The sequence below is a fragment of the Cyanistes caeruleus genome, chromosome 7, assembly GCF_971803275.1.
Source record: "Cyanistes caeruleus chromosome 7, bCyaCae1.hap1.1, whole genome shotgun sequence".
Classification (NCBI taxonomy): Eukaryota; Metazoa; Chordata; class Aves; order Passeriformes; family Paridae; genus Cyanistes; species Cyanistes caeruleus.
Genome location: NC_141707.1, coordinates 36,340,224 through 36,364,894, shown reverse-complemented (window position 1 = coordinate 36,364,894; position 24,671 = coordinate 36,340,224). Strand labels below are relative to the sequence as shown.

The following is a 24,671-nucleotide window of genomic DNA, read 5'->3' as shown; positions in this document are numbered from 1 at the left end:
ATTGCTTCTCCAGACTTTCTGAGGAAATTGAAGTGATGTGCTAAAGATTTAACAGCTTTTATTTCTCTTTTCAGATCTTAACCAAATATGAAATATTAAAGTACTAATATATTTAATGAAACCAGAAGTTGCTGTTATAATTAATTTCTTTTCTGAGAAGAAATATTGCCAGCTTCTTTTGGAAAGAATGTAAGTAATCCTTTAAAAGAAAACCAGAGCAAATGTATGAAAACCTTTCCCTTCTCTTCCTTAAATCTCAACCATAAAGACTTTTATTAATCACCTGAAGAGCATGGAATGGCTCCATGAAGCAGAGCTGGTAGTAGTGCATGTGTATGTCTTCATTACCAGCACAGACACACCAAATGGTTCCTGTTCTCTTCCTGGCTGGAGACAAAGCAAAAAGAAGTCTTGCCAAGTATCTAAAATAGATATTTTTTATTTTTTTTTTTGTATCTTCAGTATTGTAAACAACTATTTTTTTTAATCCTGTGAATTTATTTGTGGATTATTCTATAGAACACTAATGATGTATTTAAAAAAATTCTGATGGCTGCCTCTGATAGAAAGAGCTGCACAGATAAACCAAACTCTTAAGTAAAACCCATGAACAAGGAAGAGGGAAAATAAAAAGTCATAGCTAAGCAACAGAAATATCTGCATCTTTCCATACTAAGCATCAGAAGGGTTGCCATTTGACAACAGGTTTCTCCTCCTTACAGACAGAGGTTGCTCAGCCCAGGCTAGCCCCAGCACAGCAGCAGGTGCGTGGGATGTCCCCAGAAAGCCGCGCACTCCGGGGTGTGGCTGGCGAGGTGAGTGGGTTGGGGTGCATGCTCTACTGCTTTTGGTATTAGTGAAAGTGCCAAGGACAGCGATAAAGGATGGCAAGGAGCCTTTGGTGTGAGACCCAGGGAGCTTTGCTCCTCAGGGGTAATCAGGGATCAAACAGCCCCAAATACAGCTGTGCTCGGGATTTTATACAGCAGCAATGTAATGGGCGGGTACAATCAATCGGCCAATGGGGAGCTGGGGGAGGAGCAAGGGGCGGGATTACAGAGCAGGGACCAACAGGGATGAGGGGGAGGAGAGGACAGGTCACCTAGGCCAATGGGGCCTCGAGGGTCAGGAGACAGACAGGGAAGGGTCTAGAACAAAGGGCAGGGTTTGCAGTGATGGACAGGGAAGGGTCTGGAATAATGGTCAGGGCACACAATGATGTCGGGAATTTACAGTGGTAAAAAAGGGAGATTGACATAAACCCTTCTGGAACAAGGTGAATGATATCAGGATGAGTGACACAGGAGAAGGGTTGGGAGAACTTAAAGAGAAATTATTCTATTTCAGGGGAGAAATGAATTTGGGGCCAACCACTGGCACAAATAATTAACATCAATTAAACATTTAACAATAAAAACACACCACCAAAACAGATACTCCTGGAGAAATATACGCCTCATTTGACACACACAAATACCTGAATAGATGATCTTGGAAAAGATGAGGCTTGGAAAAATGACCTGGATAGAGATCATGGCTTGGGTTGGTTCTGCAGCCACACAGCCTCGCTTTCCTTGGTGCACACAGATGCTCAGCAGAATGGAGAGGCAGTGCCTGGGTTTCTCTTCTTTTGAGAAAGTGGTCTCCACTTCAGTGGATCCACACTTGCCATCAGCCATGAGAAGGTATTGCTCCAGGGGGTTGTTTTGTTTTGGTGGGTTGGGGTGTTGTTTGCTTTTTATTTTTGCGGTATAAAATTTTGGAGTGAAAAATAAATCCCCAAGAACAGGACCCTCCTTTATATGAGCAACATATGAAGGCATTTAAAATTATTGTAATTTTCTAGTTTGCTTGTTTATTCAAAAAGTCAATGGAGACATCTGGTGCTTTTGCAGCTAGATGAGCATGCCAAAAATACAGTAATAATAAAAAAGCCCATGAACAAAACCTTCCTCAGGGCCACAGCTGGGAGCGGAATGATGTCTGACATGAAAGTGACTAACCCTGTCACCTGTTTTCATTTGCCCTTTGGTATGCTGCAAAACAAGCATGTGAAAAAGGTAAACCCATCCATTGTTTAGCCAAAAACAATATAACTAGAAGAGATTGGTTAACTTATATTTTTTTTCCTCTGTCTTGTTCAACTTCGTCAAAGATTTATTTAAAATACTAATGTTTTTCAGCCTATTATTTGAAGTTAAAAGAAGCATATGGTGCTCTGCAACAAAAGATAATTAGATTTCTTGTCTGCCTTCAGTATTATAGTTTGTTAATGCACTATAATGGAGTTTACAAAGAGAATAGGCAGAATAAATGATAGAACCGATTAAGAGGTTTAAACTGATGAGTGTTGATTTTCCGAGTTTGTTCCTCAGAATATCACAACTGTCCTATGGTCCGCCCACCGCAGCATCCTTTGCTCTTTAGGCACATTTGATGAGAACAAGAAAATCCAATAATCCTGGTGGTGATGGAAAGACCCAGTCACAGCAGTGTTTTCCTCCCAAGCACTGCAGTTTTTGTTGTGGCCTGAAGCAAAGGCCTCACAGCCCTTCATTGTGTCCTTATTTGATATTCAGTCAGCCTCCTCTGCCCACACCAATGGCTGATCACTTATTTGAATCTTCCTTAACTCCTGCCCTGGGTAATATCTGACAGCAATGACTTCAACAAATTCCAGATACATGATCCAAAATCCAGGCTTTCCTTAGCCTTGTTGTTTGATGCTAACCACACAAATAAATAACTTAAGAGTCTTTGGAATCTTAAATAATCTATTGACACACAACACAAACGCTGCCTAGACGTTTTGATGTAGTCTTTATAACTCTTAGAAGGAGTTAAAAAAACAAAAAGTTTTGAGGCAAGATGTGAAACCAGTGCTGTTCATCTGCTGGGCTCACCTCTATGTGCATTCTGAATGAAAAAAAAATGCATACCAGGCAATAAAGCAAAATGCTCTATAATGTTACTCTCTCTGAATCATCATGGGGTTTTTTAGACACTATATGTTTTGGGGGAAAAAAGAAAATTAAAGGTAAATTAATGTTTTGGGTCTTGAGTTTCAGCAGAATGTCTGATATGATGCAAGATGGAAAATTGTTACTTCATGTAGAGAAGCTGGTGATGAAGTCATCAGTCACCTGAGAAAATATAAGATATATTCAGCTGCACACTGCTTACAAACTGCTCTGTGGGGCTGTAATTGCAGGCTTTTTCAGTGAAGATAATTAAATATTTAGGTGTCTTAATGAATAAGGCTCTGAAGTGTGTTGCTGCATACGTTGACTGTTATCCCTCCTCAGATATGGTGAATCCAGACTGGAATTGCTATGGGAAAGGATAAAGGATCTGAGAGGAGAACTTGTTTATGAAATCAGATTTTTTCTGCTCAAACATTGAGAGGGGGAGATATGATTGCCCTTGATAATTGAATTTGCTGAGGTCACTACCAGTAAAACATTTTCAAACAACCTGAACTCAGCAATACCTGGGTCACAGGAACAAGGTTTGTACTGAAGAGGAAAAGATTTCATTTCCCACTAAAATGGCAGTGGAAGTTAACATTCCTCTGTGGCACGTGTATTGCTGAGGTGTAGGAGTCAAATGAACTGCAGTCCTCTTGACAGGAAGGGAAAATATAGTCCTGCCTGTATAATGTCTTCCCTTAATGCAACATGACCCCAGCCAAAATTGATTTAATCATTCAAATAGTATTGTTTCATTTCCCTTATTTCTTGTCTAATTTCATTTTATGCTGAGGGGCTTGCATGCAATAATTATTTTTGCATTGACATACCTCTCAAAGGCAGGTTTTCTTATTTCTTAAAATAAATTTATGAAATGAAACATTAGACCTCTGCCCTTCTTGGCTAACAGGATACAGGCAAAGTAGTTTTTTACACTTACGTGTTAATTTAGAATATTAAAAAGACATCGACTGTAAAGTTTTATGTGTCTGGTTTTTTTTTTTCTGTATGCAGACCTGCAGCTGATACTTTTATATTGCAGGCTTATTTTATATTCTGGGTTATTTGATATTATTATTCTCCTATAGCATAGCGTGAAAGATACAGATGACTCTTTTTTTGCTCACTAAAGTTTGCATAAATGGTTGCTACAGGGTCTGTGATTTCTAGTCATTAATGCATCCCAAGGTCTAGTTATGAGGCAGTAAAAGTAAACAGCCTCTCATAAATGATATAACTGCAGGATTTCATCCCTTCCTTGGAGAACAAGCATAATTTCAAGGCTGTCTGTGATCCATCTTGTCCATCTGGTTTTCCTCATTTAGTATGAAAAATAACAAGATTGGTCTAAAATCCTTGAGAAAGGGGTAAAGTGAGAAACAAGCTGAGAAGCAACTAATAATAACATTCCACAAAAGCTTCAAACTGGTACAAGCATCAACAGAAGAAGTTGCTGCACTTGGTGAGTCCTGAACAATCTATTTAAAATGAGCTCTCCAGAGCAGGTGTGTGGCTACACCTATTCAGTTTTGTTATTCTTCTATACCATAATGTTAACATTATGTAGGATTTTGATTTCCTGGTGTTTACACAAATACTTTCATTGAGTACTTTGACTGCTAGTCCCTAACTTCCCAGATTTTAAGTCCTTCCCAGACATTGACTCTCCAGCAGAAGGAGAGACAAGCACAGGAAAATGACTGACTCCCTCAGAGCGAAGCCCTCAAATTCCTCCTCAGAAAACAAAGAATAAACCAGAAGCTGACTTGAAATGGTTTGTTTAGAAACCTGGCAACAAGGACCTTTTAAAACTTGATTAAAAAAAAGCAGAAAAGGAATATAAGCATCCCTTGCCAGCTCAGCAGCATGGAGGCCAGATTTGTTTAAGCTGAGGAATGGGCATGTTTGCCTTCAACTCTTTTGAAACAGGTGACAGATATTGTGCCAGAAATAATTTACTGACACAATTGTTTCTTCAAGTCAATGTTTGACCTAGACCTGGGGCCAAGTGTGTTTATTTTTCTAACATAATCTCAAGCCATATTTTCCCTGAAGGGGAGGAAGTTTAGAGTGAGGAAAAGAATTAATGTGCACAGGCACACAGAAAGTTTACTAGTTGGTGGCAATCCAAAGTTAAAAATATTTGAAACACTGTGCAAGCACATGCACATACCTTCTTGAGAGTTAGAGCCTGTTTGTACAACCAAAACTCGTGTCCTAGCAGGCTGGTCCAGAGAAATCCTTCCTTCTGCTCCAGCTCCTTTCCAGCTGAGAGGCTGCATATAAATGTACCCTGGCTGTCAAGACAGATCATGGTCTTTGACAACAATTAACATTAAGAAAACAAATACTGAGGTTGCATATTCTGGTAGTATCTTTTGAAATTGTGGAAAGAAGATGTGAAGATGTGTAGACCTTCTCATCTCATTCTCATCTTATTATATCCACCATCTAGAGAAGGTGCTTGAAAAGTGTTCAGAAGCTTTTATATTGGAGTAACAATTGTGAATGACCCATAGTCTCAAGGGGAAAGGACAGTGTCATTATTCTTACATGAGCAGTGCTAAATCTCACCATATATTATTATTTTACTTTGTATTAATTTCAAATAAAATTTTCAGCTTGGTTTCTGTTAGTTTGCATCATATTGAAGGATTTGAACTAAATGTGCTCGTTCTTCTTTGTATTAATGCCATTGTTCCCTCCTTTTTTTCCCTGTCCCCTGGTGTCTCTTTTCTCTCCCCTGTGCATCCAGAGGGATGGACTTGTGCATCCTGTTAAAAGACAGGGCTCTGAGCAGCATGATTGAAGATGTCCCTTCTCATTGCAGGGACTAGGACTAGGTGACCTTTAAAGGTTCCTTCCAGAAGAAATTATTCTATCTGTGATTCTAAGACTGCCTTTTTGCTGAAAACAAACAATTGTTAGCCACCTTTCTGATGCCAGGAGGAACCCAAACATATTTTGCTGTTATTGTTTTTGACTTCTTAAATAATCTTTCTTCTTGTAGTAGAAGTAGCAGCTTCGGTTCAGTTAGATCGAAATTTGCTCCAAGTATTTCCCTGTGTCTGCTTGTTTCCTTCCAACACTCTTGAGATAATTGCAGGAGTCTGATGAATAACTAGAGTGGATGCAGATTAGATGTACTCCTCTGGATACTCTGAAGTGTGCTGGAGTAGTCAGACCTTTGGTCAGAAACACATTTACATTATGACTCAGCCTTCTGACAATTGCTTCATTAGCAGATATTTAAAAACGAAAGAATAAAGATTCCCATCTGACCCACTCATTTATATTCCTCTGAACAAGCGAGGCCAGAATGTGCAGTGCTTTTGCACTCAGAAAATGTTTTGTTTGCACAGTCAGATTGTTAAATTCTCATCCATGCAAGGATTTCTCCATAATACAGACATGTCCACCCTCCTTGAAATTGTGGCAGTGAAATGTAAACAAAAACAAATTAAAAACTGCAGAGTTTTCTTTCAAAGTAGTCAGGAAAACCTGAGCCAATCATATCTAAAAGAGTAATTAAAAGGAGTATTGTTCCTTGGTGAGGAGCAGTACACAGATTTTCTGACAAGATGCAATGAAAGATGTGATGACACACTGAGTGGAAGGTGGAAGGTGTCCCTGCCATGGCTGGGGGCTGGACCCAGATATTTTCTAAGAAACTTTGCTACCCAAACTGCTCTGTGATTCTGCTGTAGCAACAGATGGATAATCCCAAGGATTCATAATCACAAAACTCTTCTTGCACCATCTGAAGTGGTCACTTGCAGGGATGGGCTTGTTTGTTGTGGGATTTTTTTTCTGAAAACACCCCTTACTGGGCACAGTGACATTGCTCTGTGTGCAGAACTGGGCTCTGTCACAGGTGTGTCAAGAGCCTGGGCAATATTTAGTGATAATATGGAGTTCTGAAATTTTTGAAAGTGTGACAGTGCAGGTGATTTTTGTCTCAGCAAAGCAGTAATGATTCCTTGATACAGAGAAGGTCAGCCACAAATCCTAACTGTGGTCGCTGATGGCAAGCTCAGACTCAAAGCTGCATTGTTTGGATGTCAGGGTGAATAATCTGAGAGCCTGAGTTCATGGCAGCAACCTCGACTGGACCATCTTCATGTGATGGACAACTGCAGGTATTTAACACTTGTTTGGATTTAGTGTTTTCCACAGAGTAAGGACAGAGGGTATTTTATGGGTGCAAACTGCAGGTTTGTGAGTACCAGAGCTGTGGGAGAGGGAGGCTTCCAGAAATCACTGGAAAATCATAGCTGGAGTCTTATACTTGTGAGAGCTGCCAGTTTCAGAGGTAATGCCAAAGGATGCAGAGAAGAGGTTTTTGAGACCTGTATGGAACAGGGACTTTTATTCTTCTCTTAAAGTGTCTGATGTTAAACAGAAAACAAAAGAGAGGATTCATATTACAATGAGGCAGATTGTGCCTGCGCCAAAGTAGGATCAAAGGAAGCAGTGTATTAGCTTGGAAAGCTTTAGGTCTGGCAGTTGAATAAAGTGGATGTTCTTCAAATCATTTCTTGGGAGGAAAATTAAAAATGCAGAATTTTAGCTTTATCTCATATGTGACCCAAGAATGTAGCTCTTTTATTTCTTATTCTAGATTAAATCCTGTTATACGGTTGCCTTTTGAAGGTTATAATTGCTCCAAGGAATCATGCTTATACAGCATTCTTCTCCTCTTAAAATCAGTCTTAGTTTAGCAGTGCAGCCCTTTGATGGGAATATTTCATGGCCTGTGTAAAGTGGGTTAGGACTTTGCTCATTCCCTTGTCAACACATATGAATCCTGGCCAAAATAAATGTCATGTCTTATTGGCAGGGACCACTAAAGAAATCTTAGCCTTATTGAGGGGATTGTGAATGTGGGACTTTTCCAGCTCCAGCATTCATTTCAAATATTGCAGCACTTTGGAGCAAAATGTAAAGATCACCAGAAGTTATCTGCTGCTGCTCCCTATATTACGCTTTTCTGGGGGAGAGGTGAAAGTCCTAAAGCTCTGCTTTGCAAATAGGAGTTGTCTTCTACATTGGTGAATGATTAAAAGAAAAGAGAAAGGTGTTCATAATTTCCATGAAAAATAAACTGAAGGTCTCTGAGGGCTCACAGAGGTAAAAATGCTAAAGCAGGATGAGAGAAAAAGTGTGTTGTGTTTTTTCAAGGTCTTCATTTTCAGAGTACCACTTTTTTCACGGTGTGCTTGTGTTATCCACTGGGGGATTTTATGTTGTGCTATGGATTTCAGTGGAGCTCAGATCACACTGAAAAAGTTGCCAGTATATTGGAAAACAAACAAGCAGGAACTGACACAGGTTTTTATCACCATTAGTAATTATTTTCAAAGTGAAAAATAAATACTTTTTGCTTATGTTTACTGTAAGTATTTCTGAAAAATTTCTTCTTTCTCTTTCTTGCTTTGGTTAAGAAGTGATTCCACTTGCAGATCAGCTGGAAATGTAAGAAACAAATGTGAGCATCCAATTTTCTAAATTAACATTTTGCAAACATTCCATACTTCTTCTCAAGGAAGTTTGAATCCATTATTTAGTTTGCTTTGTAAGACAAAGGTACTTTGTTATTTACTGTGAATTTATTTTCTGTTGAGCAAATTCAGATAGTTCATTTTCAAACTGACATTGAAATAAACATTCAGTCATTACAATATCCATAATCTGAATATAATCATCCATGGAGCAAATGAAGAACAAGCAGAATTATAGAGATACAGTGAATTCCTTCTCTGGAAATCAAACTCTGCCAAAACGATCCATTTTATTTTTTTTCCCATGAGAAAAAGATGTATTTTTGGTACCATAGAAGTAACTGCATGACTCATGGAAATACACTTTGATATTGTTATTTTTATATTCTCTGGGTGCCATGAAGGAGTGTTTATAATATTTATGAGTCAGTGACTGTAGAGACCAGCGCTTCCTGCTGATTAATTGTATCAGACAATGACGTGAGCAGAGGTGAGAAAGCTGCTGCCAAGAAAAACACAATATAGCAATGAGAAATACAAAAATAATAAATACCTAAGGATGCACTGATGCACCTAAAATCATATAGATGTCAATATATTCAATATCAATGATGCCAATTTCAATGAGAAATCATCAAAGAAGATAGCATGATTTTACATATAACAATTTGTGTAGGTGGGAATATCAAGATATATTGTAGGTTTACAGGCTCTGAAGTCAAAACCTCTCTCTGTAAAAATAATATAAAGATCATAAAGAAAATAAAAATTTGGCTAGATTTAAACTTTAAAAGGGTTTGTCCTTCAAATTTAAAGTCAAATATACCATATAGGATTTCTTTCAGTAGGATTTTTTCCTAACCTGCAGCTGACCCAATTTGGTCCAAACCCTCTCCAAATCAAATTTCTTGCATAGCAAGGCTGAGTTTTTCTGTGTGGCCAGTGGGCTGCTGCAAACAGGGGGGTGAACTATTGCACTGCTGGGCATTGTCAATGTGCTTAAACGTTTTTTAACATATTGGGCATGATTCTGTCTTCACATAAATATGTACTGAATCCTCTTTCTTCTTTGAAGATTTATTTTTGTGTAACTAAAGATATGATGTCATCTGCTACCTTATTTGTTTATTTTACTTACATAAGCAATTACACTTACCCACAGATATTCACAGTTGGCTTAACAGGGATGGCTCCAGGAATCTGCTGAATTTATGAATTTTGGGTGTGAGTCTAAAACTGTTCCTTAATTTGATGCTCTGATATATCTGAGTTCTGTGCAGTTTGCCATTATCATAATTTTGGCTAGAAATGATTGAAGTTGTTAAAGCTTGATGATCATTCAGGCATGTGGGCCACCAGCAGACCTGAAACACATTCTGGTCAGCATTGCAGTGAGGTGTGAGTGAAAGAAGGAAACTCCTAGGTCAGGTGAGATTTTGTATCTCACCTGAAATGAGAGGAGAGAAATGAGCTACAGGAAGGAGTGTAGGGTCAGGGTCTGTGTGTAAAGGTAGTGGCACAAGTTAGGAGAAGAAATACCTACAGGATTTCCCTATCAAATCCAGATTGATGCCTTTGTTATCCCAAAGAACAGCTAATGAGCATCTAAAGCCAAATGTCTGCTGCTTTTGAAGTGCTGTGTGTCCAGCCATTCATTTTAGTTATTTTATCTAGAAAAAACACCTGGTTTAAACCATCCTCTTTTAAAAAAAAGATACCAATGTAAAGAAAGTCCCCATACTTGGATCCTAGGGATGGTGCCATGCTGCATCCTGGTCTCCAAGGATGAGGGATCAAAAGCAAGAGATACAGACAAGCTTGAAAACATTCATATTTGATGGGCTGAGACCCAAATGTTGCAATTTAGAGACTTTCTATTTGTTTGAATCCTACAAGTCTGATTAGAGACCCAAAATTGCCAGGAGGATTCCTTCTGAGCAGGACAAGAGCGACAATGACCTCATAAGCTTCCTGCTAATGCTTTTTACATTAATGTTATTATCACTGTTGTTGGTATTATTAAACAGAGCTTTAAAACTACACAGAATCTCATAACAATAAATGACACTTTGGTGATATTACCTGTTTAATACTACAGCAATTGCTTGTAATTAGATATAACTAATAAAAAGGCTTCTTGCCAACTTGATCTTTTTAATTAAGTGCTTCATGTCTTCCAGTAAAAGTAAAATATGTTCTACTGGTGTTATATTAGCTTGGGACATCTGCCCTGATGATGTACTTCTTACTTTTCTCAAAAGTTATCATTTTGCTCCTCACAAGACCTAAAGGTTACTGGTGTCACTTTCTTCAAATATTTGCACTGACTCCCTTTTACTTTAGATGCAATCATTCAGATTTTGATGTTTTGCCGGCTCCTCTTTTTGATCATTCTAAGGATATTCTCAAAAGGAGCTTAGGATTCAACCAAGTGGCTCCCACCAGTTTCATGAGCCATAATGCCAGATCCTGAGGTTCAGAACTTTATCAAATATCAGTAGATATTACTCCTTGTGTAAGGTTTTATTTGCTGACCTTCCTAACATTTCTGAAGAGAATTTTCAAGAGCATTGGTTCCTGTTCCTGCCTCATTTCAGCACTGTCAGTTTTTATTCTCTTGCTCTGTGTCTGCACCCACTGATGATGGATTTTTGGGCCTAAACAACAAAAAAATGCCAGCCACTGTCTGTTAGGAGCCTCCCATCTCCTCCCACAGTCCATCCTAACCCAGAGGTGTGATCCTGCCTACAGTGAAACCACCTATCAACAAAATAACCCAACCTTAGACCCCAAAACTTAATTCCTTGTTCATATTTCTGTGTCCCTGCATTGGGATGGTGAATTGTGATTTTTTTATAAGAAGAAGAATTCAGGATGGCAGCCCACCAAGAATGAACTATAGAAGATGTCAGCAGGAGGAGATGCTGCCCAGCTACCTCGTTAGAGTACCTGGGCTAATCAATCACCAGAATTCTTGCTCACCTCAGGTACTTGATCAAAACTTATGGATGTTCAGTGATTGCACAGGAGCTGCAGGCTGAGTTTCAGCCCATTTCTTATATTTATTTTGATTGTGTTGATTTTTCCAAGCTAAGTCGAAAGAACCGAGCAAATCTCTCCCCATCTGTAGCAGGAAGAAAACATTTCAAGTACACACATATCTTCTGAAAACTGCTTTTTTCACAGTTCTCAGGCCACAGCTTTCAGTTCCACAAATGATTCATTTCAAAGTTAGGTTGACACAGAAAGCTGAGCAGATATTGTTTGCAGAAGGGGAAAAAACAATCTTAATAGAAATGCTTGATTTTTCCAGGGTCACTTTATACACATTTACAGTGGAGTTTCAGCCTCATGCTGGCCAACAGAGACTCCCTCAGGGAAATATTTAGGACATTTGTAGATTATATGAGAGAAAACTGGCAAAATATGTAATAGAATTACTCTTGCAATTAGACTATTTATTATTTTTAGCTCCAGAATGGTAGTAAATATGGTGTGCTTGCTCGTGGCAAACAAACTAACTATAGAAATGCAAAGTTGTGGAATTTCCATTTCATTTCCTGCCTCATTAATTTCATTAACTTACAAATAGATGAATACATAAAATTAAAAAGTAATTTCCTTTAAATATTTTTAAATTACTCTCTCCAAATATTCATACCTTTTAATCTGTTCTTTTAGGGTCTCTGTGTAATTGCTCTTACGGAGGCATACTTGGGCTTTTGTGAATCAGATATCAGTGTGATTGATTATAAGGGAGCTAATCAGAGGGTGCCATTCACAAGATAAATGCAACTCTTTCTAAAATATTTGCTTGTAGTCTGTGGCATTTCACTAACTCGGCAGCATGTATGAAATGATGTGTGGGTGGGATGTGTGAAGGTGTGGATTTATGTGGGGAAATCAAATCTAGCCATGAAGGAAATGCTATTTCTTCTTTTTTTTTCTCCTTTTTTTTTGTTCCTTATACAAGGACAAATTGCATGGGAATTATAGTGTTTCCCATTTAATAGAAGTAGCCTTCATGCTGATATTTTTCACAACAGTGACAAATGGCAGCTAAAAAGAAAGGGAGAGAATGTAATCAATCTTTATACCTTTAAAAACAGTTGAAAACTAAGATGAGAACTAAACCATTTCAAGAGAAAAGTAAATAGTTGGAAGCAAACAATTATCTGGAAGAGAAGGGAAGTGCAGAAGATGACTTGAGACTTAGTGCTGGGTCTTGGAGGAGGCAAAAACTCCTGCTCTGCTTTTCTGTCTTTTTTGGGACTCCAGTTTCCATGGCCACAGCACTGTAATGTGTATGTCCAGAAAGAAGAATATTCCCCCAAAAGGCCTCAGAGTCTGAAAGCTGAAAATGTGTAAGGGGGAAATTAGGAAGAAAAATTGAACTCTGCTCCAATTCTCAGGGATTGATGACTGTTAAACAGCAACAGCTGAAGGTGCAGCTCAGACTAGAAATCATCCAGGTATTTAACATGTATTTAATGCTAGTATTTTAGCTGTGCCCTGGCATGGTATTTGTTAAAGTTGCTGGAAAAGGCACAAAAATAGGAATTTAAAATTAAGTAAAATATTTGACTGAGATTTCACATAGATCAGAACAGTAAAAACACATAATGTAAAAACTGCTATACCCTCTGAACCCACTCTAAAAGCTCACATAACAGACAAAAGATTAAATAGGGAGTCTTGAACATTTTGCTGAACACAAAGAAATTAACTCCTGGTAGGATTAGATCAGACTCTGCTAGGTGTGCTCGGGATGATGGAAGATTGGGAAGGGAAAACTCGGCACTTCTCAAATTGCACGAGTTGAGAAATGAGCCGGTCAGTCAGAAAATGGCCCCCTATTTATTCTGTTATTCAAATGTCCCTCCTGCAGCTGAGGGTCTCAGCTGGATTTCCAGACTTTGCATAAGGCATTCTGCATCAGGTTTGGGTTTTGTGCGTTTAGAACCTGCAAACCAAATGTTTTCTGGCATAGAAAATGTTATTGCAATGCATGTTTATTGGAGAAAAAAGAGATGTACAGACGCTGACACCTCCAGAGTTTTACAAAACCTTCCATTTTTCCTCTTTAAATCAAGTATTGATTTGGCCTGGGTTCAATGTGTGCTTTAAACTAATGCACCATAATGAAAAGTCATGGAAAGATTACTTAGGAATAAGATTTTCAGACTTAGCTGAACTGCAGTGTTTTCATAATTATAATGAAGACACTTAAGGGGATATTTTTCATGCAATGCCTGGCAGTAATCCAGTGTCGCTCCTATTAAAACCACCTGGTCAGAAATTAATCATGGTGTTTGAAAACTGTAATATTTAAGTAACAAATTATTTTCTCTTTAGTGAAATTTAAAAAACCCAAACATATTATTTATATATTTTACATTTATTATATGAGAACTGAATGCCATTCTTTAAACAGGTGGTAGAAGAGGACAAAAAAAGTTTAGTTTTTATTTTAACCATAGCTGCAGTGAACAAATTGAAACTGAAATATTTGTATAACTGCAGAGAGAAGTTATGAGATCCAAAATAGACATTGATCTTATAGCTGTTTGAATACAGTAAATATTTTTTTCCTTTGGATGATCTTTCACAGACAAGGCTTTCTTCACATGCAGACAATTACTAATTACCTATAACTCCCTTTTCACAATAATCTCCTAGTACAATTTTCAGTACTTTCCTGAGGTCCTTTGATATACCTGTCTAACCCAGTTTGCATTTCCCCACAAGGAGCTTATAAGGCATTTTCTTACACCCTGTTACCTGGCTGGGTGACAAGGTCTAATTGTTGCACTGTGTCTGAGCTGCCTCCCCTCTTTCTGCCTTTACAGCTGGACTCCTCTACCCAAGACTTCAAAAACCCCTCAGCAGCATTTTCAGAAGAGACTTGAGTTGGTGCCTTCATCATTTTGTGCTGGCAGAAGGTGGGAACATGACAGGCCTTGGCAGCAGATTTTCTTTCTGCTGCACCCAAAGGCGCTGTGGAAGGTGAGTTCTCTTATTTTCCCTCTGGGGAGCATGGACGAGCTGTTCTCGTTTCTGATACCCGTTTTACTCTGAGATTTGCAAACACATTAATGTCTAACCACCCTCACTAACATTTAAATATAGTCTCTGACCACTCTTCTGTGTGTGTCCTTGTCTGGCAACTTTCACACGTTTCAAGAATGATGTTTGTCTAACACAGACTTCCCAAACTCATCATGCTCTGCTGTTTCTGCCTTTTTCACCCACTTTTACTCTGTGCTTTTTCTCTCCTCTAGTACAGACTATTCAAAAGGACATAAAGTCTAGAGATGCTCATATTGGTGTTTCTCCTCCTTTTCCCCAGCAGATCCTTCCCAGGCTGATTTCCTCAAAGCACTGTTTTGTACCTGCGAGTCCTGAAACAGAGATTGGGGTGGTCAGTAGTGGTGATTCAAATGTCAGGGGACACCCCCTTTTAAACAGAGTGGAAACACCTTCAGAAATCTGGCTTTCTCCTGGAGAAGTCAGGACTTCAGGTGGTTGATGAGAAAACCTGAGCAGAGAGCCAATGACCAAGTCTAAATGACGGATATTTCCTTCTCTGAAACCTGCCCTGCCGCTGTGAGCTCAGAAAGCTCAGAAAGCTCAGCCTGCACCACACACTCGGGGTGCACAAGGTGACACTGGCAGCCAGAACGTGTCTGAAAGCAAGATGAAAACTCAGTTTGCTGGGAACATCTTTGTCAACATCAAGATTCCCAAAATAAAGCTAGAGTTCAGGAAGGGTCAGGGAGAAAAAGTAGCAAAATGCCAGCAAAACTGGGAAATGCTATCAAAGCATCTGACAAGCTCAGCAAATACCAGAATTGCCTCTCCAGTGAAGTTTAATTAAAAAGTCTATTGTTTCCATTATTGCTTAATGATTCCTCAAAAAGTAGAACAAAAGTTTATTTTAGAGGTTAATTATTCCTGGAATTTTAAAGGGATAGAAGAGTATTTCCCTCTATCTTATTTGGTAACTGAACCATTAAGGAGAGTGAAGCAAATGGTGATGTAAGAATTGGTGAAAGCAATTTAGGTTTTAGAAGAAACCTTCTCATGTCAGATATCATGGTGCTGTTGCACAAAAACAATCTCCTAGCAAATTAAGTTAACTTTCTGTGCTGGAAAAAACTTGTCAGTGACTTCTCCCCATTTGCTGCTGAATTCTAGCTGAGACTCAGCATGAGGAAATGGTGCAGTTGTTTCTGCAAGCAAATGAGAAAATGGATCCATTGGGGCATAGCACTCACTGTGCTGCCAAGAAAGCCTGATTCTGCTCCCTCAGACTTGTCTATGCTAATTGCCATGCTGGGTTTTGTCATCTGTCCAATAAGCCATGCATCAAAACTCAGGATTCAACACTAAAACCTCATGCTAGTAGGGAAAAAAAAAAAAAAGTTCTAAATGACATATTTTTCAACATGGTGAATTGTGAAATAGATTGTTGGATATGGGGAGTACATATTGTTTCACTTTAGGAAGAGAAAGAAGCTGTGGAGGTATTGTTCTTCAATAACAATAGGTTAGGTTGCTATATGCAGGTTCCTATATCAACTTAATTTTCTATCAACTGCATGTCTTTCAGAAGTGTATTAATCAATGTACTAATATCTGACATGTGAAGCTCATTTTTTCTCATTCCTCTCCCAAAGAGTTAAGTGGCAACAATAACAAATGCCATGAAAGGCAGAATTCCAGAAGCACCAGAACAGAGCTCAGTGCAGTGCCTGTTTCCCAGTCATTTAGATGCAGATATTTAACTATAATCAGGGATGTTACTCCCTGCTTAAGATTGTGCCATGACCTTCACTGCCCACACTGAGGCAGTTCACAGATATTATCCATGTTGTGTGAGTCAAGGACAGCCTGAATATTTCTTTGAGATTATAAAGGTGCTCCAGTAATAATTTCACTAAAAGTCAATCACAGCCATGCAGAAAATGTAGCAATTCCAGTCTCTTGAAAAGGCAATATTATTACCTGTTTCACAGGTAAAGGTATTTTGAGTTTCAGATAATGTAAATTTTGACTGAATAGAAAAGAAGGAGCCCATATTTAAATTTCCTAAGACTTCCTGAAAATAAAACATTTTAAGAGGGTACTTGTGCAGGTACTTTTCATCTTTATGGTCAGTGGCATACCTGGAAGGTGCTGATATTTCTTAGGCTAGCATTTGTGATAGAATATCTCTGTTAATCATCTGTACTCCAGCTTAAGCAAAAATGGGGGTTAAAAGTTTTGGTGGGTGTGTGCTGAAGTGTGAGGTGCAATTGGTGTTCTGGGGACTGACCTTGCAGTATAAATTATGTTCCTATCAGCAATTTTTATTTGATCTGATTACATTTAGCTATTCATTCACTTCTGAGGTAAGCTTCAGAAATATGCATCAATATCACAATTTTTTTTTTAAATTTATCATTATCAGCACTTTCTACATTTTGTTGTTGTTATTATGAGCAGTGTTCATTTTCCCACTCAGCTTTTAACTCCTTTAATTTCTGGAACAATGTGGCCATGTTTGCCATTGGAAGCAGAAGCATACACAAAATATATTAGCTCTATTTTTCTGTAGTTTTCAAAGGGCATTCATGTTTCACTGAAATTTTTAGCTGGTATCACTGTGTATTTGTATTTTCCTTTTAAGTGCACAGAGAGTACAAGGAAACTCTTGGAGCCTTGGGCTCTCAGTAATTTCAACCCTTTAACCTCGTTTAATCTCACGGCTTCTGAACGGGTTTGAACCAAGGACCCGACGGTGAGAGATGGCTTTCCACCAGGAACGTTTGTCTTTCTGATAGGCCTTTGCTGCCCTGCTCTCCATGGCATTTTCTCTTGCTCAGGCCCACCTGTGTGTGTGTGGAGGTTAACTCTGGGAATCACTCCCTGGCTTCTTTCCTCTCGCTGCTGTGGACCACCAGCACCCAACAACCATTTTTGAAACGGCGGCGTCTTCATTCGTTCATTTACCAGCCTCGAGGAAATTGATCTCCTCAGGAGAGGATGATGGCACCTGACCTGCTGAAAACAGAGATTTAATGTTCTGGGACAGGAATCAGAGCAGAGAGCCTGGGAGCTGCACACAATTAATTGGGTGCATCCTTCACTAGGACCTGTCAAAACCAATCGTGTCTTTCCTAAACTGGTGAAATTGTCACTATTGATAAGTGAGTGAAAAGGATTCTTGGGTGAAAAAGAGGCAACTCCTACTTACAGTGTAGTCCAGAGAAGTAAAAGAAAATGGCTTCTATTTTTTTCTTCTTTTATGTCAAGTGATTCTTTTTTGGGGACTTCAGAAATCATAAAAGAAGTGGAAAAGAGGAGGTCTCCCAAGGAAATACAGAAGATATACAATTTTACTTTTTTCCTAGATCTTTCCCTAGTGGAGGAAAAACAGAGTTATGCTCTTCTAGTTAAAATGTACCATATCAAGCATCATGCTGAAAAACAAATATTTAAGCTGTATTTTATGCTAATTCTACAATAAGTTTGTTTTGAAGGAATGGATTTCTTTCCTTTCTAGTTAAAACTTAAATTATCAGAAGTGCAAGAACTAATGATAAAAGAAACAGTCTTGTAGGTGAGCCTGAAAATCTCAATAATTTCATTTATTCAGGCTCACAGGTTTGGTTTATTGTTTGTAATCTAACAATCTTCATGCTTAATCTAATCCCTTTAATTTTCTCTCTAATGTAAATCTCCCTGAAAATGAGCAGCTTGGAAGGCTTAGAAGCTGCAGACATGATAGAGGACAATCAGTCTACAGCAGTGCCTTTTAAAAGCTCTATGTTCAGCCTCTTAAAATGTCTTTATTGTTCTTCTCAAAACAGAAATTTTGTCAATGGGCACCAATAATTTTGGAGGCTTCATATTGCCTTACTGATATTTATTATTTTAACAAGATCAGTGATGTTGTGAGGAACTAGTCTGTGCATATCAAAACATTCCTCTGCCCTGATAATGGCAGAAAACAAAAGCTATTTTATGTATGAATGTTGCAGCATCCTAGGTTGTCTTCATAGAAAATCCTGGGGGTGGGATGACATTCAGATATGTCTGGCAAGATGTGTTATTTCACAAAGCTTGGCATCAGTTGGAAAAGCAAGAAAGGCAGGATGTGCATGTGTTTCTTTACACTGTAAATTATTCAACAGCAGCTTTTCTGCTTCTATCCACAGTTTTCTTGTGTTTTGCTTAACCAAATTGAGCAGAGATAGAGATTCTGAAATTCTTTTTGTGGTTTTGTTAAGATATGGGGATAAAATAAACCAATGATTTCTGCTTTACTTATTTGCTGTATAATTTTTTTTTTCTAATGTAGACAATTTCATTCCCAACTGTTTCTGATGCTAAATTGTGTAAGCCTTAAATAAAGGAGAGAGATACATAATGACAGAGAGAGAGCAGCAAGCTGAACCACTGTAATGAAAAATGATTTAAAGCTACTCAGACTTTTGCTGTAGGGTTATGCACTGTGTATTTGATGTTGAAATGATCGGTGTGATCATTGCTGGTAAGGGGTTGAGCATGGGCTAATTTATAATACCAGACATTTCCTGTCTAATGCCATTGGTGTTGAGGGTGATACCAGTGTAAACTCTGTTCTGGAGTCTGCAGTCTCAGCAAATGGAACCCAGCTAGAGATAACTGATCTTCCCCTGCCTAATTTCCTATTTTATCTTCTTGTCAGAACTCTGATGCCAAAGGACTTTGGTATCTCATCCCTCTGGGAGACATGCTCGTGTTTACAGAACACAGCTCAACAGGTAACAAGCAATATTGTTCCACTGGGGTCATGTTACATTCTTGGGACCAAAATATAACTATTCACAGTCAAAACTCAAACGCACTTTCAGAAACTTTGTATTACAGCAATCAACAAGTGTGGCTTTCACACATGTTTTAACTATGTCATGTTAAGGTTTTCTAGAAATAACTCAATGAAAGTGAGAAAAAGCACTGAAAAATTATGAAAAAGGGGTGGAGTGCACATGTGAGGGAGAAGAAAGCAAGAAAGAGAGAAAGAGAAATAATGGAGTAATAAAGAAAGAGTAAAAGAAAAAAGAAGAAACAAGAAAAAGTCCAAAGAAATAAACTTGCACACTGTATTTGGTAACTATAATTGCTGTGCTCTGTACAAAGACTTCTGTTTTTGATTAGAGACTTAAAGATAGGTTCTACTGAAAACAGTATTTAAAATTCATTATTTTTCTCCTTTTCCTTTGAATTCCTCATAATGTAAAACATTTACTCTGGTGCTTTTGGAATCTTTTGTTCTTTTCATTGAGTTACTCCATTTTTATTTTAATTTTACTGCCCTTGTAGTCTGGATATTCTCTAAAAAAGTTGCCTATCTGCCAAGAACAAATGCTCCTACACTGCCTGTTTCCCTTTTCCTCTTTAAAATTTCTTTTTCTAAGTGAAAATACAGTTTTGTTTGTCTGCTTTTTTCTTTTAAATACCTGCCTGCTTTTGTTTCTTAAGCAGATTTCTTACACTGGCACAGTGTCCATGGGTCAGGTCCACACTCACTTTTCTTGTCCAAATTTAACCAAAGACAATGTCAGTATGAGATTAGTAGATACCACCAGTGCAAAATTAATCATAATTTTTATTTTATGAATATTAATTTTCATGCCATTGCCTGAAGATCTAAAAGAGCCTGCTTACAGGGATGTTAGTAAACTTCACTCCTGTTGATATTTCTGAAATGTCAATTGCTTTGTTCCACAGGAAGAGAATTGGAGAATGTTTGGGTAGGGATGGAACCTTAAAGCTCATCCAGTTCCAAGCCCTGCCATGGGCAGGGACACCTTCCACCAGACCAGGTTTCTCCAAGCCCCAAGTCCAGCCTGGCCTTGGACACTTCCAGGGATCCAGGAGCATCCACAGCTTCTGTGGCCAACCTGTGCCTCACCACCCTCACAGCCACGAATTTCTTCCTGATGCCTAATCTAAATCTCTCCTCTTTTGGATTAAAATGATTCCCTCTTGTCCTGTCCCCATCTGCCCAGGTGAAAAGTGCTTGTCCTTTTTTATAAGCCCTCACTAAGTACAGAAAAGTTCAATGTGGTCTCCCCAGAGCCTTCTCTTCTCCAGGCTGAGAAAATAATACATAGGTTCAAGTTCTCACATCCATTTGTCCAATGTCACCCACCTTTGAGCTTATGGTCTGTTAAGATGGCAGAGGAAATAAAGCCAGACAAGCATCTCAGCCCACTGAAACTTGTGCCTTTCAACTCTCTTCTGCTGCCCAAAATTCACTGAGCAAATGGCTATTTAGTTAGACAAGTTGTTTTGATATAGGCTTATGGGTCTCCATGGAAAGAAACAATTTTATTGAGGGAGAAAAGCCTCATGATGGTACTTGTTTTTATTGTGGGCTTCAGCGTTTCAAGAGTTATGGACACCATCCAACCAATGCTAATGTGCAGAGGCAGTATCAGGCTGATATACTGAGCATCATTACTTACTGTGGACTTTTTAAGAAGTTAGGAATTGAAGGCTGAATTCTCGAGACAGTCCTCTCAGCAGTTCAAGGACTTGGGCTTGGAGTTACCCATAAATTTTGTTTATGTTTATTCAATAAGGACTAAGTCAGTGAATGCTGTGAAGAATCATTTACTTAAACATAAATGGGAATTAATTAGCCCACCAAATGAAGGCAAAGGGAATTCTGAGGCAAGGATGCACTCACAGGCACAGTAACACATCATCTCTTTGCTTGATGTGCCTAAAATTTCTTTTAAGGGCGGCTGCAAAATAATCTTTTCTTTTGTTTATCAGCCATTTTACACAAATATCTCACTTGAAAAGGGAAAACTTTCCTATGGCAGCCATTTCAGCAGCTGATTTCTCATTGGAAAAAAAAAAAATTCCTCTGGAAAATACATTTTGCTGTTTATTGATTAACGATAGATACTTGAGCTGAGTGCAAAGATTCAGCACCAGGTACATTTCCAGCCTCCCAGCCCCCTGTTCAGCACGTCAATTGGTGCAGTCTTCAGTTTGCCAGTGCTGCACTAAAAGAAATTAATGGACTATCCTACTTCATTTCATGGCATCCAGGTGATGGAGTACAGAAACTGCTATAAACACCAGGCTTCAATGGGGTTGCTGGCATGAGCAAGGTGTACAATATTTGGCCAGCACTTCACATCATCATTAACCAGGCAGAGTTAAAATTATCACAGCAGCCTGTCTTGAGTGGAAGCAGGAAAAGTGGTGCAGGCTGTGCAACCTCCCGACTATTAAATTGACCCATTGTCGCTTTTATTTATTCCTTAACTTAATTTTGTGCTATACTGAAATAAATGAGACCACTTACAATGTAAGAGGAAGGACCGATTTATCTGGCCAATATAGCATACTAAAATTATATGTGTTCCACAGTTTATAATCGAATATGATGCACTTCCTGAAATAAGTCCTCTCTGTATGTAATGATACTCACTAATGGGTCTGCTGGGTACCCAAGCATGGTAAATTCAAATGGTGGCTATATGGGTATGCTGTAGGTTTTTCCTTGCTTTTGCTTTATTTTAATAGAGAGAAGAGTCAGGAAAATAAGAAGAAATTTCCTCTAAGGTAAACCAACAAAATCACATTCAATTATATCTTATAAATCTTAAGCTAGTTTATGTTCTTCTAAAGCATCCACACTTAGAATCACATTTTTAAAACTGCATTTCCCTGAATGGGATTAACAGAAAAATGACAATCACATTCTTTAAAATTGTATTTCCCTGAATGGGAAAAATTACATTCTTCATAGACAGGAAGAAAATCATGAAAACAGTTGAAGATGAAAAAGCAGATGGAAAACACAAATAGAAGTAAAATCTTTTGCTGCTCATGAACTCATAACATTAAAGTTGTCACTTCTGGTGTGCAGTCCCTATACCTTTTGAGGCTCCTCAGGATCCTGGTGGCTGTGAGGGAGAAGAAGACAGGGTGGGAACAAGAATTCTCTGAGTGGCAGATAAATTTTTTAGAGATACTGGGTGCTGACAGGGTAATTCGTGGCAAGCCTAAAGACAGACATAAATGCTTTTCTTTGCCCTTTCAGATGAAGCAAATGCAGCAGATCAGAGGATGTTGCACTGCAGAAAGGGTGTGATTCAGCATTATGACTTATTTATAGTCCACACCTTGTAAAAAGGGAAAACAGCGGGGCAGGGGTGGAACCACAGGCTGAGCGAGGTCAGCAGAATAACATCCTTAGAGCTTCATGCCAAAATTCACCAGCAGACAGTTTTCCAAGGCTTCCTCAGTTCTTTCTCAGTAGCTTTCGTTAATTCAGTGGAAATTGCAGGTGAGCACTCCCTTGGTACAATCAGTACCCTGAAACTCCCTTAGCACGTTTTCCTTCCTGTGCTATTTCCACCTGCTTTTTATTCCTCTATTGATTTTAATGGACTTCAATTACAGTATCTTGTTTCTGAATCTTTAAAGCTTTGTTTATACAGAACACAGACTACTAGATCACTAGAATAATTTTTTTCTCCCCTCAGACTTCTTAAGCATTATTTTTCACGCTGGTCTATTATTTTAATTGAGCTAAACTTAGAAACATTTAGATACCTTTCAAATCATCTCCAGTTTCACTGCTGTTTAATGACTTTTTCTTTATGGATATCTTGTGATAATTGACAATTACATAGTAACACCGTGTGTCATCTAACTCTGATGTTCTGAAAGCTCAGAACTGCTTCAATCTGTAGTACAGTCACAAAGTAAATTCACAAATATTCCGTCATTAGCTGCCATTCCACCACTAGCAAATGAGAGAGCTTTAAAGCAGGAGAATTTTATTCCCCATTCATAAATTTAAATCATTTCTCACCCTCATATTTCATGTTTATGGAAATGTGGCTTGAATATTAAGTTTAGCAGCTCTGAGTACTGAAGTGGGAACTTCCGACTCCTCCCATCATCCACTTTCCAACCACTTCAAACCTTCTGTACCCACTGCCAATGAGACAAAATATTAATTATGCATGAATAAAACCCTGCAAACTCATGCTCAATTGCATTTTCGGGGTATGATTGCAAAGCTACTGCAATCAGTGTCAGTAACCAAAAATCTTCAAAAGTGGACATTTTAATTCAGATTTATGGTCTCTCCAACTGGCCAGACTTTCAATGTCATTCTCATAAGTTATGTACCTTGGAGTCCTTAGCATTGCCCTTAGAGAACAGCTCATGGAGGAGAAATCAGTAAAGCTGAGTCTGGCTACAGTCTGAGTCTAACTTTCTTTGTACATATCCACAGCAATCTCATCAGAGGAAAAGGGCACATTCAGGCAAACCATAGCCCAGTCTTCTGAAAACTTTAGCACATGAACCACAGTTCAGTTCCCAGAAAGCTGCTCTGTCCTGGAAACTTCCTCGAAAGATTCTCCTTGAAAGGAGAATAAAATGCAAAATGAAGTTCTCCACTATCTGACAATTTCTCTCAAAGGGTCACTCTTTAGGAGAACAGAGAACAGTACTGTGCTTTTCCAGACAAAAATTCCAATTTGCCTTCTCTCTGAATAAAATAACTTCAAGGCTGTTGTTAACAAAATTGCCTGGTGACTCCTGCCACAACAGGATTAATCAGCAGTACTTTTTCAGAGAAATGACAGTGAGAACCCTGATTTCTGTAATCAAATTCCTGCTAAGTAGTTGAAATCTTCTCCTTGATGTGAATATCCAGTTAAAGCTGCATAACACATTCTTCATTGTAGCCCTGAAATAGTTCATGACTGAAGTAGTTTGACATACACAGAAGATTTCTCTCCTCTCACAGAACTGAATTTCCTTTTGGTAGATTCACTGTTTAGGATAATGTCCCAAATATATTTTAACCAGTTGGAAACTCATAAAACCATATTGAAGTGCAATGCTAGCCTGTGATTAAACTTCAGCTTTCTTAATCTGTTCCTGTGCAATGGCTGGAAGAAAATTTAACCTGAGACTAGGCAAGCTATAAATGATCCCTAAGAAAACAAATCCCTAGTCTAAGGCAGTATCTGCTGTTTCTTAGCCTTGATTTTTGGAGGTTCACTGTATCAGCTCGCTTTGGCAAATGTGAAACTCTTCCAGACAACCTGCCTTCCACCATCTCTTCCCTTCCAGCAAGGCAAAGGTAACTTTAAAAAAATGCAGCCTTTCAGCAGCATAATTTATTTCC

At 38.5% G+C, this 24,671-nt stretch overlaps 1 long non-coding RNA gene across 1 annotated transcript; it reads left to right on the top strand.

Annotated features, from left to right (window-relative positions):
* The first annotated feature begins 1,080 nt into the window (after positions 1 to 1,080).
* Positions 1,081 to 18,780, top strand: LOC111932333 (uncharacterized). The gene is made up of 4 exons (XR_015289287.1): positions 1,081 to 1,276; positions 1,588 to 1,685; positions 14,320 to 14,476; positions 14,823 to 18,780. It is a non-coding gene; the product is annotated as an uncharacterized LOC111932333 (long non-coding RNA).
* Positions 18,781 to 24,671: the final 5,891 nt, after the last annotated feature.